The sequence below is a fragment of the Castor canadensis genome, chromosome 15 (genome assembly GCF_047511655.1).
Source record: "Castor canadensis chromosome 15, mCasCan1.hap1v2, whole genome shotgun sequence".
Taxonomy (NCBI): Eukaryota; Metazoa; Chordata; class Mammalia; order Rodentia; family Castoridae; genus Castor; species Castor canadensis.
In genome coordinates, this window is record NC_133400.1 from 32,353,947 (window position 1) to 32,359,898 (window position 5,952).

Here is a 5,952-nt window from a genome sequence, read left to right on the forward strand (position 1 = left end):
TGCAAATAGGGATATTTTGACAGTTTCTTTACCTATTTGTATTCCTTTTATTCCTTCTTCTTGCCTAATTGCTCTGGCTAGGAATTCCAGTACTATGTTGAATAGTAGTGGAGACAGTGGGCATCCTTGTCTGGTTCCTGATTTTAGAGGGAATTGTTTCCATTTTTCTCCGTTAAGTATAATGCTAGCTGTAGGTTTGTCATATATAGCTTTTATAATGTTGAGGTACTTTCCTTCTATTCCTAGTTTTCTTAGAGCTTTTATCATGAAATGGTGTTGGATCTTATCAAAGGCTTTTTCTGCATCTATTGAGATAATCAAGTGGTTTTTGTCTTTGCTTCTGTTAATGTGGTTTATTACATTTATTGATTTTTGTATGTTGAACCACCCCTGCATTCCTGGGATGAAGCCTACTTGGCTTCATTTATTATGAAGATAATAAATAAATAATTATTATGAAGATTATTATGGTGAATAATCTTTTTGATGTGTTGTTGAATTCGGCTTGCCATTATTTTGTTGAGGATTTTTGCATCAATGTTCATTAAGGAGATTGGCCTATAGTTCTCCTTTTTGGAGGTGTCTTTGCCTGGTTTTGGGATAAGTGTAATACTGGCTTCATAAAATGTGTTTGGCAGTTTTCCTTCCCTTTCTATTTCGTGGAACAGTTTAAGGAGGGTTGGTATCAGTTCTTCTTTAAATGTCTGATAGAATTCAGCAGAGAATCCATCAGGTCCTGGACTTTTCTTTTTCGGGAGACTCTTGATTGCTGCTTCAATTTCATTTTGTGTTATAGATCTATTCAGGTGATTAATTTCCTCTTGGTTCAGTTTTGGATGATCATATGTATCTAGAAATATGTCCATTTCTTTTAGATTTTCAAATTTATTTGAATATAGGTTCTCTTTTTTTTTGCAGGATCTACAAATAATTTTATTGAAACTGAACAAATAACAATTGTCTTCCAATGCTGGGGGCCAATCTCCCCAAGCCATTTACCACACTAGAAGCACAAAGCTTGCACAATAAAGAATTAAAAAAAAAAGTAATCTCTATATAGAAATCAGATTCTGTCCCAACATCATCATAGACTAGACTATTTACAAACCTTCACATTTTAAGTATTCCTTTTATGGTTTTTCCCTCCTTTCTGTCCCTACCAAGGGGGTCCAGTACTTTCCCTTGACTAATCCTGAAGGGGTGAGGATACTTTTGGGGGAAGGGTGTTGGGATGCTCATAACATACTGTGGTATGTTGTTTCTTACCACAGGATAATGGATAGTACCCCCTCCCCCACCCCCCACACACAAAAAGCTAGGGGAGAGGAGGCTGGTGCAAAGGCAAAGGGGATTAGACAGAATAGGTGGCTTGAGGCAACTCACTATAGGCACAGGCATCCACAGCCTGTCTTGACCCTGGCCTGCACCATCTCATCTGGGGAGAGGGCAACAACTAATTGCAGTGAAGAGGGAATCAGCCCAGCCCTGGGTGAAGTCCCACACCAGTCTCCATTCCTGTTAACAGCCTGCAAACTGTCCATTCCAGAGTGGGAACAAATGGCAAGTTGGCAGGAAGAATCAGGCTGGTGCTGTCCCTAGCCTCTGTCCAATACAGGAGGAATCGAGGTAGCAAACAGCTGAAATGCTCCAACTAGGGGGTAAGGGAAGTCAGGGAAAGGAAGTTCCCACTTGTGTTCAGCCCCCACAGCCCAGGGGCTGGAAGAAGGCAAATTTTGCTTGTAAAGTGCTGTAGCTTCTAGCAGGGCTGGGCCCTAGGCAAGCTTGGAAGAAATCAAGCTAGGCAAAGAACCAGGAACCAGGCATTCTTGACTGGCATGTACCCTGCTATGCTTCTTGCAGGGGTGGCTAGGGAGGTTGGGCCAGTAACTCTTGTCATTAGCCTTCACCAGCCATCTCTTGTCCACAAACAAACCATTGCCCAACTAACACCGAGGGACCGCCCTGCTTACAGCTGAAGGTTCAGGGCCAGCGGAATTTATTCAGGGCTGTGGCCCCAGCCTGGACTCCTCAATAGAAGCCACACCTTGAGCCTGGGAGTTTCTTGCTGGGGCAGAGGGTGCTTGTGTCTGCCACCCCCCAGGCTCACATCTCATAGAGGATCACAGGGAAATCCACGTGGATGCGGGGGGGATCCAGCTTCATGATGTCCTGAGGAATTAGATTCTTATGCATCCGTCTCAGCTTGGCATGCTTCTGTCCATTCTTGGTGATGATTGTCTCCTCATAGAACTCATGAGCCAGATCCCCATCTTCATCATAGAACATGGAGCCGTGGCGTGTGAATACAAAGGGGGGCACGGCTGGGGATCGAGGCCGCACCAAAGCTTGCTCGGCACCCGCCGCCTCCGGGCCACTGCCCCTCGTCGCCGAGGCGAAGGGCCAAAGGCCCCGTGCTTTGGAGCCACTGGTGCCCATGTCAGGGCCACAGGTGCATGGCGGACCCTGCGGCTGCTCAGCTCTCAGAGTGCAGTGGGCGCCACCATGACCTGCCCCAGCCTTGGCTCACAGGTGCCCTGAATATAGGTTCTCAAAGTAGTCTCTGATGATTTCCTGGACTTCCATGGTGTTTGTTGTTATCTCCGCTTTTGCATTCCTGATTCTACTAATTTGGGTTTTTTCTCTCCTCATTTTAGTCAGGTTTGCCAGGGGTCTATCGATCTTTATTTTTTCAAAGAACCAATTTTTTGTTTCATTAATTCTTTGTATGGTTTTTTTGGTTTCTATTTCGTTGATTTCAACTCTTATTTTTATTATTTCGCTCCTTCTATTTGTTTTGGGATTTGCTTGTTCTTGTTTTTCTAGGAGTTTGAAAGTTATCATTAGGTCATTGATTTGGGATCTTTCAGTCTTTTTAATATATGCACTCATGGCTATAAACTTTCCTCTCAGGACTGCCTTAGCTGTGTCCCATAGGTTCCAATAGGTTGTGTTTTCATTTTCATTGACTTCCAGGAACTTTTTAATTTCCTCTTTTATTTCAGTGATGATCCATTCTTCATTAAGTAATGAGTTATTTAGTTTCCAGCTGTTTGCATGTTTTTTGTCTTTACTTTTGTTGTTGAGTTCTACTTTTACTGCATTGTGATCAGATAGTATGCACGGTATTATTTCTATTTCCTTATATTTGCTGAGACTTGCTTTGTGCCCTAGGATGTGATCTATTTTGGAGAAGGTTCCATGGGATGCAGAGAAGAATGTATATTGTGTAGAGGTTGGATGAAATGTTCTGTAGACATCTACTAGGTCCATTTGATCATTGCATATTTTAGATCTTGGATTTCTTTATAGGTTTTTTGTTTGGATGACCTATCTATTGATGATAATGGGGTGTTAAAGTCTCCCACAACCACTGTGTTGGCATTTATATATGCTTTTAGGCCTTTCAGGGTATGTTTGATGAAATTGGGTGCATTGACATTGGGTGCATACAGATTGATGATTATTATTTCCTTTTGGTCTATTTCCCCTTTCATTAGCATGGAATGCCCTTCTTTATCTCATTTGATCAATGTAGGTTTGAAGTGTACTTTGTCAGAGATAAGTATTGCTACTCCTGCCTGTTTTTGGGGGCCATTGGCTTGGTAAATCTTCTTCCAGCCTTTCATCCTAAGCTTATGGTTATTTCTGTCAGTGAGATGGGTCTCCTGTGAGCAACAAATTGTTGGATCTTCCTTTTTAATCCATTTTGTCAAACGGTGCCTTTTGATGGGTGAATTAAGTCCGTTAATATTAAGTGTTAGTACTGATAAGTATGTGGTGATTCCTGTCATTTTGTTGTTTTAGGTGTTTGAAGGGTTGATTGTGTGTACCTAAGTTGAGGTTACTCTCTACTGTCTTTCTTTTTCTTTTCCTGTGGTTTGGTGCTGCCTGTCCTTTCATGGTTAAGTTGGGTTTCACTTTCTGTGTGCAGAATCCCTTGCAGAATCTTTTGTAGTGGTGTCTTTGTGGTCACATATTGTTTTAGTTTCTGCTTATCATGGAAGACTTTTATTGCTCCATCTATTTTGAATGATAGTTTTGCTGGGTAGAGTATCCTGGGGTTGAAGTTATTTTCATTCAGTGCCTAGAAGATCTCACCCCATGCTCTTCTTGCTTTTAATGTTTCTGTTGAGAAGTCTGCTGTGATTTTGATGGGTTTACCTTTGTATGTTCTTGTTTTTTCTCTCTTACAGCCTTCAATATTCTTTCCTTAGTTTCTGAACTTGTTGTTTTAATGATGATATGTTGTGGAGTAGTTCTATTTTGATCTGGTCTGTTTGGTGTCCTGGAGGCCTCTTGCATCTGTATGGGAATATCTTTCTCTAGATTTGGGAAATTTTCCTTTATTATTTTGTTGAATAGATCACGCATTCCCTTTGCTTGCACCCCTTCTTCTTTGATGCCCATGATTCTTAAGTTTGGTCTTCTGATGGAGTCAGTGAGTTCTTGCATTTTCTTTTCACAGGTCTTGAGTTGTTTAATTAATAGTTCTTCAGTTTTTCCTTTAATTACCATTTCATCTTCAAGTTCTGAGATTTTGTCTTCTGTTTGTTCTATTCTGCTAGATTGGCCTTCTGTTTTGTTTTGCAATTCTGTTTCATTCTTTTTTCTGAGGTTTTCCATATCCTGGGTTGTTTCCTCTTTTATTTTGTCTATTTTCGTCCTGAGTTCATTTATCCGTTTATTCATTTTGTTCTCTCTTTCACTTTGGTGTTTATACAGTGCTTCTATGGTTTCCTTTATTTCTTCTTTTGCTTTTTCAAATTCTCTATTTTTGTTTTCTTGGAATTGCTTGAGTGTCTCCTGTACATTTTGGTTGACCCTATCCAGTATCATCTCTATAAAATTCTTATTGAGTACTTGTAGTATGTCTTCTTTTAAATTATTCTTGTGGGCTTCATTGGGTCCTTTGGCATAGTTTATCTTCATTTTGTTGGAGTCTGGATCTGAGTTTCTGTTTTCTTCATTCCCCTCTGGTTCCTGTACTAATTTTTTGCTGTGGGGAAACTGGTTTCCCTGTTTTTTCTGTGTTCCCATCATTGTCTTTGGTATTGTTACTGTCCCTGTACTGTGTGCAATTAAGTATTTTCTAGCTTGTAATAATAACAATGGTAATATTTAGAATGGAAGGGTGAGCTGAGATGGAAAGCAAGAAGTTAAAGAGAAGGGGAAAACAAATACACAGCCAAGAGGGAGAAAGCAGAACAAGGTTTCAGACAAGAAAGTTTCAAAAGTATAAACAGGGAGCATTAGTGTACTAATTGACAGTAAGCTGAACAAACATTAGAGGGACAGAGATAGGATTGAAAATCAAAAATAAAAAAAAATTAAGATAGGAATAAAAATAAAAAATAAGTAAATGAAAGAAAAATCTACATATTAAAAATGAATTAAAATAAAATGGAAAATAGAAAATTAGAAAAAAAAACCCAAAAAACCCTCTAAGTTCAAATGCAATGAAGTTTCTGTCTTAATAATTTGGGTGTCCGTCTCAGTCTCCAATCCTGGAGATGGTGCCTCAGATGTTGTTCTGTAGTTGTCTCATCAAAGGGGATGCATAAAGTAGAACAAAACTACACACACATACACACACACACAAAACAAAACAACAACAACAAAAAAAACACCTAGTGTCCCAAGTTCAAATGCAATACAGTTTCAGTAAGTTTTTCCACTTGCAGGTGTAATTTGGTTATTCTCTCATCAAAGGTAAGGAGAAAAAGAAAAAAAAGAGTCTGGAGACAGTTCTGAGAATGGTATCTGCAGCTGTGGCTTGCCTGCCCACTGCTGTCAGCCTGCTGCTGCTGGGGGTGTTGTTTATGCAGATCTCTGGGGTGAGCTTAGCACTCACCTGGCCCTGCAGGCTTTGTTTGCTCAGAGTTCTCCTGTGTGTGAGCCTCTGCTACAGGCTTTCCCCTTTCCAAGCACTGGGAAAGGTGACACTGCATCCGC

At 40.4% G+C, this 5,952-nt stretch overlaps 1 pseudogene; it reads right to left on the bottom strand.

The window, feature by feature from the left end:
* Positions 1 to 1,315: 1,315 nt before the first annotated feature.
* Positions 1,316 to 2,436, bottom strand: LOC109679188 (tumor suppressor candidate 2 pseudogene; annotated as a pseudogene).
* Positions 2,437 to 5,952: the final 3,516 nt, after the last annotated feature.